The sequence below is a fragment of the Mus musculus genome, chromosome 18 (genome assembly GCF_000001635.26).
Source record: "Mus musculus strain C57BL/6J chromosome 18, GRCm38.p6 C57BL/6J".
Taxonomy (NCBI): Eukaryota; Metazoa; Chordata; class Mammalia; order Rodentia; family Muridae; genus Mus; species Mus musculus.
The window spans coordinates 65,359,148-65,372,500 of record NC_000084.6 but is presented as its reverse complement, the minus strand read 5'-3'; the positions used below and the strand labels follow the sequence as shown (position 1 = coordinate 65,372,500).

The following is a 13,353-nucleotide window of genomic DNA, read 5'->3' as shown; positions in this document are numbered from 1 at the left end:
TTATCTTCACTCCCTAGACAGTATAGCACACTAGTAATTTACCTATAATTTATTTCATATTAACATGGGGGTGATTTGTACAAACAGTATATCATATTATATAGGAAAGAGACTTAAGTATCCTCAGGGCTGATTATCTGGGAACTGAGATCTCCATAGGACAATGAAGAGTGATCATATTCATTAAGCTAAGTAACTATTTGGCCTTCTCTAGTTTACCATTGATAGACTTAAACTTTATCTAGAATTCTAGGGTTTTTTGTTGTTGTTTTGTTTTTATGTTTTGTTTTTTGGTCTAATCTTGTTCTATCTGGAAAGTTAAGAAAACACAATGAGACTTCAGCACTGTTATCCAACCTTTCATATTGGATGAAGGAAACAGAAGTGACGGACCAGAACCCACAGCAAGTGCATAAGCGAATTAAGGATAGAAACCAACTTTCAGACTTTATTTTTCAGAGGTAGAAGCAGGAGGATCAGGAGTTCAAGGTCAGCCTGAGCTGCGTGAGATCCTGCTCTTCTCTAAAAAAGTAGTGACAGTCCAGCACAGTAGTTCTAGATCATTTTGCTTCCCCAGGAGAGGATACATACGTGGTTACCTGAAATGCAGAGGCTGTGAATGGTTCTGGCCGTCCTGGAACTCACTCTGTAGACCAGGCTGGCCTTGAACTCAGAAATCTGCCTGCCTCTGCCTCCCGGGTGCTGGGATTAAAGTCGAGTCTGCAATCTTGGTTCTTTGTATTAGCTACCTTTCTCTTTGGTGTGGTAAAATACAATGAAAAGAAATCTAAGCAAGGAAGGGCTTATTGTGGATTATTGTTGGGGGGGATACATTTTATCATGGTGGGCAAAGCATGTAGGAATCAAGGGGTCTGCTAGTTACATTGTATCTGCTGTCAAGGAGCAGGGAGTGGATAGGAAGTGGTTCCGGGTGATGAAACCTCAACTCTCATCTCTAGGGACCCATTTCTTCCAGCAAGGGCCACTTTTTCTAGGGTCTATAACCTTCTACCAAATGGAAACAGCATTTTCAAACACATGAGCTTATGGGAGACATTTTACACTCATACATGGATGTCCCCCATGTTACTGAGTAGGTCTTAATGCTCTAAAGCGTCTTTAAGGAGGCTGGCAGTACGGCAGAGCATAGAAATGACTGGTAGGCATGAATGTGAGCCAGTAGGCCTGGGTTTGAGGGAAAAAGAATGCAAGCCTTGAGTTTGAATTCCATGTTATTAATTATCTTGCTCTGAGAACTTGCTCAGTTGCTTAAACTCTCATTTTCTTTGTCTAAAAAGAAAAAAATATGACTAAGAGATCTAAATATTTTGCTGCTTATAAATTTTCATATAGTAGACAGAGGTAGTCATTATTAGCTTACTTTCTTTTTTTGTATGCCTTAATCTTATCTATTTATTTTGTATGCTTACGTGCCATGACACACAGGTAACGGCCTGCAGGAGTCAGTTCTTGCCTTCTAAAACGCGGGCCCTGGAGACTGAACTCAGGTCAACGGGCATCTTTAACAGTAGAGCTATCTCTCAGACAATTCCGCCAGCTTTCTTGTCAGCCATGTACCTTTTGGTTTAAAGTAAGGGCAGAGGTTGTCTTACAGTGCTACATTCTTGTGGTTTACAGACTAGCAAGGCTGCCATTCATCAGACATTATAGCAGGCCCTGTACCTAATGCGAAAGATGGAGGTAAATAACAAGTACTGTCTACGTTCTCACAAAACACTTACTACAGCGTGAAGGACAGGCAGTGAACAAACAGCTGTTCTTCACATCAAAGGCATCTAGCAGGCAGCCAACTTGTCATTTGTGTTCCCTGGGCAGGGCTTCTCCATTCCAATCTGGCCAAGGCCTATCTATTGATTGATGTCAATCGTAGGTGATGCAGTAGGGAGAAGATGCTAAACCTTCATTTCCTGGAGGAGCAGAGGGGTTCAGGCTTCTTGGAAAAGACTGACACCAGAGCTAGCTCACTCCAGTTATGTTATCCAAACCTTATATTAGGTGAATTAGGACTGGGAAAGTTCCAGCTACCATAGTTATCTTGTCACTGCTGCCCGTGAAAGCAGATGACCCACACAAATCTTAATCCCTCTTGACTAGCCATGATCAAAAGTAAGAACTCCAGGTTTGCCAGGAGTGTCTTAGGACCAAGGTCAGTGAAGCTGCAAGCTCTCGTGTAGCATCAAGTGCAGACTATCCAGAGAGACTCCATTTCTTCAAGTTTCAAACAGCCTCAAAGCAATTTCTTAGCCTCAGGTATTGACCCAAACATAGCAAAGGTTTTGCTGAAACATTTCACTCCAAGGCAGACACAAAGGCTTTAATACATTTCACCTTAAGCTGGACAGAAAGGCTTGACTATACAGATCACTGTACCTGTGCCTCCGCATCTCTGTTTCATTCACTGGAATCCACCTTAGGCTCCCAGGCAGTTCCAGGAACTCACAGATCTTTTCAGCCTTAAGCACTCTCTCTTCTTTTGATCTTATAGCATTGGCTTCCCTAAGGATGCTTGTTTATTGCACCCATCAGGATTGATAGGTAGTTCAGTAGATTGTGGGTCTCTTGGATTCCAGGAACTCTCTTGGTTTCACACAAATACCACTTAGGAAAATAAATGATAATTTATATCTATGCCTTACAAAGATCACAAGTTAATTGTTCTAATATTAGCCTCAAAGTATTTTGTCATGAATGCATGGTAATCCATTGGATCACCTCATAGTCTACCCAAATTTGGACTTGGGATCCTTACAAGCGATTGCTGGGTCTTCAGAGGCACCTGCCTCTCAAGGAGTCTGGGGGTTTGGAAGTTCCAATCTGTAGTTTTGCTCTGTGGTGGTTTTAGTTCCTTTTTTCCATGACTTTGATGGAATACTAGATGGAAACAGGGAGGGGGGACTTACCACTTTCAGATGACACAGCCCATTGCAGAGGAGAAAGCTTGATAGAGGGACTTGGTGTGAGGCAGTGAGAAGCTGTGGCTCACACCAGTTCTCACATCTTGATGGATCAGGAAAAAGAGTAGGACCAGGGAAGGACATATAACCTCCAAAGACAGCTCCCAGTGACTCCCCCCTTCCTCCATCCCAACACCACAACCTCTAACACAGCCTCACCATATGTTCATCACACGGAGACCCACGTGTGTCTCGGTGTGGTGAACATTCAGACTGAAGCCATATCAGGAACATCCACTCCACTGCTGGGTTTACTGGCATTTAGCTTTTCCCTCTTTTCAGTACCTGGTGGGACTTTTCTGCCCACACCCCCTTCTCACCTCAAGGTCTCTTTCTGGGAAAGATGCATAAGTGTCTGCATAGCTACAGGTCAGCAGTGCTTGCCAGGGAAGAGAAACAGAGCCAAAAATTATCCAAGAGAGAAACATCAGCTATAACATTAACACCTGCATACAGCTTGAAAATATGTTGCTTTTTCACAGATATAGGAATTGGGAGGAGTGGAGGAAAACACGAGTGGATGTTTTCTACCTCACAGTGAAAGCAAACAGCATCAACGTGTGTACAAGTGGAAGACCACGTGACTTTTTAGGAATATAGTTTAAAGATGAAAATATGTCCAAGACCAACACCTAGAGAGAAACATCCTCTTCTAGTTAGGATTTTCATTGCTGTGCTAAAACACCATGATCAAAAGCAACTTGGGGAGGATACGGTTTATTTGGCTTACTTTTGCACATCACTGTTCATCATTGAAGGAAGTCAGGGCAGGAACTCAAACTGGTTAAGAACCTAGAGGCAGGAGCTGATGCAGAGGTCATGGAGAGGGTGCTGCTTACATGGGCACAATAAACCAATGTGCCCACGGGATACATAGATGAATATTATTCCCCCCCCCCAATCTATATACACTTGGACTAAAACCTCATTTGGAAATAATGTCTTTGCAGTCATAATTCAGCTTATAAAGGATTAGCGTAAGCCCAAAACTGATGACCACGGAGAAAGGGAAATCAGAGACACAGTTAGGAAAACAGCCAGAGGAGATGGGTGCTGAGAAAGAGGGGGAAGCAGCTATAAGCCAAGGACTGCCCAAGACTGCCGGCAAGGCCACACAAAGGATGATTCTCCCCAGAGCCTTCAGGGGGGAGTTTGCCTTTGAGGGAACTTTGACCTTGGACTTCAAGATGTGCATCAGATGTACCCTCCAAGTCCTCCATATGCCTGGAAGAAAAAAATTGCTATTGTTTATGTCCCCTGGTTTGTGGAAATTTGTCCCAACAGTCCTAGGAAATGCACATCTGAGCAGTCAACCAAGAAGAATACCGACCTTAGGCTATCTGGACACAGGGGCAGCAGCATCTTGTGACATAGAATTGGCTCCCAGAACATACCCAGAGTTTGTCCAGGTCCTGGGAGCCATCTGTAGGTCAAAGTCAAGGGATATTTTCCAACCATGCCCCAAGCTGAACATTGTGCCACTTTTCTGTCACTATAAATATACCAGAGACAACCAATTTATAAGGCAAGGACATTTTGGCTCAGAGCTTAAGAGGGTCTGGACCATGACTGGTGGAGAGGCGGTGCATCACGATGGAACACTTGGAACACATGGAGCAAAATCATCCACCCCCTGCCCAAGGGGCACAAGGGAGAGAGGAAGCATCTGGACTCCTATAACTCACTTCAAGGGTGTGCTCCCAGGACCCAAGGGCTTCCCCCACTACCTCCTATTTGGTTTTCCATGCTACTTCATAAAGTTTGAGTCAGGTGAGGACTGGTTGGCCAAAAAGGTCTAGGATTCGTTTACCCCTGTGTCTGGTGGCTGATATTTCTAGGTGTCTCTTCGATCCTGACTCCCATCCTTTAGGAGGCAGGAACTGACTTTCAGGACAGGTACCAGAGCTACAGAGCCTCCGGTGCTCACTCTAACAGCCAAACCACCACATTATTGTGACCAAAGACAGACACGGGGACACCTCACATTGAAGACAAGAACACAGAGTACTCTTCTGAAGAACGAGGTAATAAAGCCATATGTCAGCAAGGTGTACATACTCAGATTGGGAAATTAATGGCCAAATATTTTGGGGGAGAAAGTGTATGTGTGTGTGTGTCATGTGAGGTACACATGGGAGCCAGAAGAGGGCATTGGGTGTCCTAGATCTGGAGTTCTAGTCAGCTGTGAGCCAGCTGATGTCGTTCTCTAGAAGAGCAGCCCATGCTCTTAGCTTCTGAGCCACCTTTCCAGCCCTGCCATCGTCAAATCTTATATTCTATTACATTGCCCATGCACGGACTATTTAGTAAATCTTCAAAAATCTCTATCTCCACATGTCCCTGTCCCACGTTAAACAAAACCAACCAACCAAGACCCCGCTCCCCGTGACTGCCCTTTTTCTGCAGAATACTTTTTATCAATTCTTAATCTGTTCATTTATTCAACTAAGAAGAGTGCTGAATATGTTTTAGTCACAGATCAGGTAAAGGGGTGCTGAGTATTGCATGATGTCACATCCTATGCTAGGAAACAGACATAAAAATAGATGACCTATTTATTAGAAGAAAAAACATATTATTTGTTATACCACAGACAGTAGGTTTTATTATTATATGTCTTTATACCATAACTGTATTTGAAAGGTTGTTTTAGAGGTAAATCTGAGATTTTTGATAGTTTAAGCTGTATCAATTATTTTCTCTCTGTGTGTGCATGTGTGTGTGTGTATGTGTTTAGGTATGTACAGTTGTTTGTACATGTCCTCATGTATGTGCATGTGTGTGTGTGTGTGTGTATGTGTTTAGGTATGTGTATGTACAGTTGTTTGTACATGTCCTCATGTGTGTGCATGTGTGTGTACATGTGTGTGTGTGTGTATGTTTAGGTATGTGTATGTACAGTTGTTTGTACATGTCCTCATGTGTGTGCATGTGTGTGTGTGTGTGTGTGTGTGTGTGTGTGTGTGTGTGTTTAGGTATGTGTATGTACAGTTGTTTGTACATGTCCTCATGTGTGTGCATGTGTGTGTGTGTGTGTGTGTGTGTATGTGTTTAGGTATGTGTATGTACAGTTGTTTGTACATGTCCTCATGTGTGTGCATGTGCACATACATGTGGAGACCCAGGATTAACACTAGCATCATTCCCCATTCACTTCTTCACCTCAAGTCTTGTAGATAATGTTCTCACTGAACCTGGAGCTCATAGATTGGTCTAGATTGGCTGGCAGCAAGCTACAGGAAAGTCTGCTATCTCTACCTCCCTAGCACTATGGTTATAGGTACCCACTTTTGTGCTGAGAATATGAACTCAGGTCCCCATGTTTGCACAGCAAGCCCTTTACTGAGAAGCCTGAGCAGACAGACCTCATTAGTCTTGGGACATGGACCGAATTCCTTAGGCTACTCTGGTCTGAGAGTTCAGCATCAGAACTTGTCTATGCCTATAACTTTGTCCAGTCCCTGAGAGACACATCAGTCTCTTCCTATACACAGTCACCCAAGAACATCTCAACACTCTCAGGTCCCCCAAAGCCCTGAGCATCTAACTATAGATGAAGTTGGGAGGGATCCAAGACTCAGTTAAAGACATCCTTATTCCAAAGAAAATATCTCAAAACCCACACACACCCAGCTAACATTAGAATTGTTGTTGTAAGTCAACCACTCACAGAAGACAGGGTTTATTTCCTACATTAAGAAAAGAATCTGAGGCCAACTTGTCACATTGCTATCTCACCCTGTCTCAAAAATATTTTGTTTTGTTTGTTTGGTTTTTGGAGAGAGGCTCTCACTGTGTAGCCCTAGCTGGCCTTTAGTTCTCTATGTAGACCAGACTGGCCTTGAACACACAGATATCCTCTTGCCTCTGTCTCTGCCTTCTGAGTGCTGGGATTAATGGCATGCACTGCCACACCAAGAGACCACTTTTGGGACAGATTAAAACTGGCTTTTTAGGGATAAGAAAGAACGCTACTTTGAAGCAGCAGCACTTTTCTTGGTTCTTTTCTTGTTGGAGATAAAATACCACTAACAAATGTGCTTGATCAAGACCTCACTGGGTAGAAATAAAGATGACTGAACCTCATTATATCTTGGCTAAGTGTCGAGGGTTTTCATCCAAGGCTGGAAAGCATTTTGTGAACTCGGCGTTCTGTGTGCTTAAGTAGGTGTAACAAGTCTTAAGGATGACTGGAAGAGCTTTCCGGCACCTAAAGGGCCTTTCTTCCCAGCATGGGGCTTCCTTGACATTCTTCCTGAATGAATTCAGAAGGTGTGCCTCATATCCTCTTACTCTCACCATGTTGAGAGGACTACTTGAATGGCTTCTGAGGGTCTGACGAGAATCTCCCATTTAGTCTCTGAGGTAATGGATCCCTTCCCAGAATTCCCTGTCCATCATCACTTCCCGGTTGTGACTTCAGCAGGTGAATATCTCAGTGAATGGTCATAAGCCAGCCCTTAGAACATTTGCTCACCTTTTCCCAGAGACAGGCGTTTGGTAGCTCTTCTCATGATGGTGCTAACTCTTCAGAACAGATCATGTGAGTCTTGTGGGTAGGTGACAGATTGGTCCGAGAACCCCTCTCTTCAGACCTTGGAACAGCCAGGGAAAGGCTCACTCATCAGTTGACGCTGGAAATGTGCTGACTCTCACAGGGTCCCTCTGTGAACATCTCCTGAGGTCTGAGAGTGGACCAGGAGTGTTGGGGACATTCTTGGTCATCTGTGGTAATCAGAGTCACAGTCCAGAGCTGCTGAAGATTGAAAGGACGGAGTCTCACTGACATAGAAATCACATAATGCTGGTACTTAAGAGTGTTTGGTGCCGGGCAGTGGTGGCGCACGCACACCTTTAATCCCAGCACTTGGGAGGCAGAAGCAGGCAGATTTCTGAGTTCGAAGCCAGTCTAAGCCAGACAAAGTGAGTTCCAGGACAGCCTGGGCTACACAGAGAAACCCTGTCTCGAAAAATCAAAAAAAAAAAAAAAAAGTGTTTGGCCAACACCCTCCAAGACTCTAAGGAAGAGTGGATGGCATGGTTGTGGAACCAAATCGGGCCTGTGATTTGGCAGTACCATAGAGACTGGGACAGGACTGAGGACAAGTTACGAGGCTGTGCAGGACTGTGGGGACTGAGAGAGCACAGAGGCTGGGGTCCACTTTTCAACATGTGTCTTTGTGATTGACTGTAATATCCAAAATGAATTCAAGACCACCCAGTACCTTCCCCCTTCGAAAAGGACTTCCAAGCTGTACTAGCAGGCCAAGTGCAGAGCCACATAAGGAAGCTGGCTGACTAAACAAATGTAAAAACATAGTTTTAGCGGTCAAAATGACTGAGCCTACAAGCTACCAAAACAATATTAGTTGTTCTCAGAGAAATAACCATAGCAAGAAAGCAGTTCTCAGAGAAATCCCCCTACCCCGCCCCACATTGAATTCTGAGAAAGACTGCAGACCACCCCGACCTTGCTAGGATTCCCTGTGACGTTAATAGCTGTTACGTTAATAGCTGATCCATAAGTTCAAAATGTATTATTACTTTGCTGACCAAATCATAATAACCCACTTTATCTGCCTCAGTTTCCATATCTGTAAAGTGGAAATAATGATAGTGCCTGTCTTGCAGGGTTGAGTAAAGATTAAGCAAAGTAATACGCACGGGAAAGACTTTTTGAACAGTGTCTGCCACTTAGCAAGTGCTCAGTAAACGCTACCTCTTTACTCTGAGGTCTCCTGAGTGCTGTAAGACACACACACACACACACACACACACACACACACACACACACACACACACAGAGTCACTCTCAGTCATGAGAACATGGAACCAGCTTCCTGGCCAGAGCATTTCAGAAAAGATGGGACAAAATATGCCTCCGAATGCTTGACAGGAATCTTGGGGATGGTCTACGTAGCTGGTAAGGAGTGACTCCCCCTTCTGTGGGCACTAGGAAGCTAGGCTGAGGCCAGGAAGGTAGGGGTCTCCTTGGGAAGGACTCATGCACAGAAGGAGTGTGGGTGTTGGAGCAACAGGATTGCCCAAGCTCTGGGAGCTCAATTAACTGAGTTCTGAGCTGTTAGGGAGCTCAGGGATGTAAATGAGGCCTCATAGAAAACCCCAGCCTTATGGCCTTGACCCTTGACCTGTGTTCTTCCTTTTCCCTTTAATGTTCTCTCTCAATACAGTTTCAGCTTCGTTAAAAATGTCCTCAGTTGTGGCTGGTGAGATGGCTCAGTGGTTAAGAGCACCAACTGCTCTTCTGAAGGTCCTGAGTTCAAATCCCAGCAACCACATGGTGGCTCACAACCATCCGTAACAAGATCTGACGCCCTCTTCTGGAGTGTCTGAAGACAGCTACAGTGTACTCACATATAATAAAATAAAATAAATAAATCTTTAAAAAAAAATGTCCTCAGTCACATATCCTACCTCTAAGGACCCATTTAAAACAGCACTGCCTGCCCCCAGCACGGTCTGCCTTTCATGGGTTACTTTTTTTTCCATGTAGCACATGACACCGTATGTGTGTGTGTGTTGCCTAAATATACTTATGGCATACGCTATGTACACACTGCATCTATACATGTGCATGTATTGACATCTAACAAAGCAAGTCTATTTAAAGTGTTTGGTTTGATAAACACTACCACGGTCCAATGGAACCATGGCCATGATCAAGCCTCCAGGAGCCACAGGAGATTTCTTATTCCCTTTTACAACCCTACCTTCCTGCCCTTTCCTTCCCAACCATCCTTAAAAAGTAACCCAGGTGCTTTCTGTCCCCATCGGTGCATTTATACTTTGTAGAACTTTCTGTAAGTGAATTGTAGGGTGTATTCTCTATTATTTGGATTCCCCACCTCCCCCATAACGATCCCTGTTTGGCGTGTTAATTCTTTTTACTGTGATTCTACACTTCAGTCTTTAGGGGTACCACTGTGTTTTATTCTCCTCACCTGCTCATGGACCTTTGGGTTATTTCCAGTAACGAGGCATATTTATCTGTGACTTTGTTTATTGTAACTCTCTGCCTACCAGTGAGGGGCGCACATGGAATGGAAGTGCCATGGGAAATTAGACTCATCCCATCTGTCCCAGCACCAACTGCTGCAGTGTCTCTTAACTGGCAACTAATAAAGTTTTGTGGATTGGTTACAGTTGCATCCAGTGTTTTACTCTGATCTTTAGAGGTTTGCCCAAAGGGAGGGCAAGAGCTATTCCATACATAGATAGCTACCTAAGTCTGGGAAGATGATTTGAGTTACAGCGGCTGTTAGTATATGGAGAGATGCAGTTTAAAGGCATTATGATGACTGAGCCATTTTAAAAGGCTCCCTGCTATAGCCACAGAGCACCACTGTGTTAGCCACTGTTGTCATCATTTGAGCAGCAGGATAAAAAGTTCCTGGCCATCCTATGGCTGTCCTGTCCGTTCTTGTCATCCTGCATACCCTGGGCTGCTGCCCCAGCAGGTGGAAGCTCTCCCTCCAATTAGAGTTGCTGGTTATCCCCCATCTAGCCTTCTGCCAGATGCCACACTCTTCCCACTGTTTGTCTCTCTGCCTGACAGTTGCTGCTTTGCCCTCATTTGCCTACTGGGTACCAGAGATAACAGCGAGGTTGACACCCGAGATGCTTGGTTAGGAAATTATAACTGGTCACAGCAGTCACCAAGGCCCCGAAAGAGCAGCAGGCAAGGACAAGCAATTAAGTTGGGATTGATTTCCTCCCTGCTCAGAACAGGTCTGAGCTGGCTTTCTACAGTCTTACCTTACTTGTCATCATGGAGGTCATCATTATTATTAGTGGCAATGGGGATGGAACTTAGGGCCCCATACATGAATTAAGCCAGTCTATGAGATGAAAGAATTCTAGGTTCTGCTTTTGCTCCTCCTTCTCCTTCTTCTTCTTCTTCTTCTTCTTCTTCTTCTTCTTCTTCTTCTTCTTCTTCTTCTTCTTCTTCTTCTTCATCCAGTAATTAGTTGTTTGCCTTTAAAAGCAACAGTGATTCTGAGCGGCCACCAAGTTCTTTATATGTGGTGGTAGCTTGCAGGCACTGACTGGGAATTCAGCCCAACTTAGCAGCAAGCCAAGAGACAGCTGGCAATCTTCTGAACATTTAACAAGGGGACTTTCACCTTTCTTGAGCTCATGGTGTCAACAGAGCTGGGAGTGACCCTTGACTTTGCTGATTGATTTCAGACCATCGGCATCAAGCATCTCTAGGGACTAGTTACTATGGCAGAAACCCATCACCAGCTCTAGACCTAGCCAGTTCATGCCTGAATTTTAATAAGACCTCGGGGGATTTATGAGAATGGGTAAGCTTGAGAATTGTCCAGCTCCTGGGTATCCGCTCTACTGGAAGGCCAAACCACACTGATGCTCAGCCCCTTCCACTCTCTAATTATGTTTTTGTTGGTCAAATCCAACTAGTCAGGTCTACTTGTTACACTGGACCCCTCTCCCCCAAGTGTGTGTGTGTGTGTGTGTGTGTGTGTGTGTGATATGTGTAAGTCTATGTGCATACTGTTCATGAATGTGGGTATGCATGGGCCCTCAACTTTCCACCTTAAGACAATGAATAATGGAGGTAGGATATCCCAAAAGCCTCGAGAGATTTCCCCTCTTCAATCTTCTATCTTCCTGTAGGAGTATGCTGGGATTTCAAAAATTTTTATTACTGTGTCTAGCTTTTATGTGGGTTCAAACTCAGGTCATTCAGGCTTGTGGAAAAGAAAAACAAAACTTTTATCCACTAAGCCATCTCCCCAGCCTTCAATTTGATACACTTTATAAATCAGCCCAGGCCCAGAGAGATCACAGGATCCATACAAAGTACCAAAGCTAATTAGAATGAAAGCTAGACCTGGAGTTGCTTCCTAGGACCCCAGGAGTCCATGATAAGTTTCACCAAAGCACAGCCTCTCAGGGTGTCCTGCAAAATTAAGTCTACTTCTATGCTGGCTGGAACACAGAGCAGTCGAATTGCTAGCAGGACTTCCTCCAAACATGAGGAGTCACTGAATATCTACAATGTCCCAGGGACCATTCTAGAAACTGGTGAGACACCAATGTACACTAGAGTCCCTGATCTTCTGGGACAGGGATAATATGAAGAGTCAAACACTGAACAAGCTAGAAAGTATACAGTGTATCAAGTTAAGAAAACGCCTAAGAAGGCAGGTAGAGGGGAGATGAGCCAGGGAAGAGGACTCTCTGACTGTGTGCCATGAGCAGAGAGGCAGAGGAGAAAGGAGGAGGATGCTGTAGTTATCATTTGAGTAGAGAACCTTCTCATGAGGGTGACCAGCAAGGACAGAAGCTGGAAGCTGGGGACAGGTCAGACCACTGGCCATCCTAGCCTTATTAGTGAACACCAGGTCCCAGAGAGAGATTCTGTGTTTAAAAAAAAGAAACAGTGTGGATTATGCCTAAAGAATGACACCTGAGGTTGACCTCTGGTCTCCACGCGCATGTGCACACATGTTCATGTAGGTGCGTAACTGCAGCTGCTGACCCCACGAGGCTGCTCTTCTTTTAAGCATGGTCACTCCCAGGGCTACAGAGTCAGTTATCATCTAGAACTGACTGTTAAGAAGCTTATCCAGTGTCACCCAGCACATGGCTTCCTGTGACCATGACCCCGGGCATACATGCTGCTGTCCCTTAGCCGCAGGTTCGCGCTGTGAAGAGAAAAAGCAAGCCCACCCTACAGTTTGCTCTTACAGCGTTCCTGATGTCTCCTCCGTGTCTCCTGTGCTATGGTTCCTGCAGCCGCCTCTGTCTTCTGGGACCGCCACCCCGTGTATTGTTCTGCAAACCCTCACACATGACCTGACTACCTTACTGCTCTGGTACATCTGTCCAGAATACCTTCCCTTCTTTCCTACACAACCTAAGTTTAATCCTTCCCCGCCGGGTTCGAGTTCCCCATGCTGGCTCCGCTCCCTGAAGATCCAGGCCACCTTGACCTCTCCCCTGCTAACCACCAGCAGCCTCAGCAGGCCTTTTGGAATGTGATGACACTGAGGTCATAAATCATGCCCTGTCGTCTTATTTCATTCCTGAAGTGGTAGCTCAGCCACCCTAGGGGAGCAATGCAATCTTACGCTAATTTTTTTTTTTTAATTTCCATTATCAAGTCCCATGGCACGGGCCGGGTATGTGGTGTTGGTTATATAAGAGAATAGCATGTTCCTGTTCAATCAGGGCCACGGGTCTTATTACAGAGCAAGAGCCTTCCCGCCCCACCTCTAATCACTGCAGTATAGTGTAGTAGAGCATCTTACAGAATTGTCTTCCATTCTGACCTGAATGGATCTTTAATCTGCTTTTCAGTGACATGAGGTCTAAACCTCTCAGTGTGGGA

General features: G+C 44.8%; 1 protein-coding gene and 1 long non-coding RNA gene across 5 annotated transcripts in view; one reads left to right on the top strand and one right to left on the bottom strand.

Moving 5' to 3' along the window:
* Positions 1-13,353, top strand: part of Alpk2 (alpha-kinase 2) — a 128,360-nt gene that overhangs the window by 21,388 nt on the left and 93,619 nt on the right. The gene's annotated exons all lie outside the window — the stretch shown is intronic.
* Gm41757 overlaps positions 1-13,353 on the bottom strand; it is a 43,385-nt gene that overhangs the window by 20,922 nt on the left and 9,110 nt on the right. The window contains exons 1-3 of one of the 4 annotated variants that reach the window (XR_877493.1): positions 10,752-10,816; positions 7,453-7,731; positions 3,775-4,199 (exon numbers count right to left, since the gene is read on the bottom strand). The exons of 1 other annotated variant lie outside the window; for it this stretch is intronic. This is a non-coding gene — a long non-coding RNA (predicted gene, 41757). Of the gene's footprint in view, positions 1-3,774; positions 4,200-7,452; positions 7,732-10,751; positions 10,817-13,353 lie in introns of those variants that run through there. 2 more of the 4 variants (XR_877494.3, XR_003952635.1) reach the window with 2 other exon arrangements.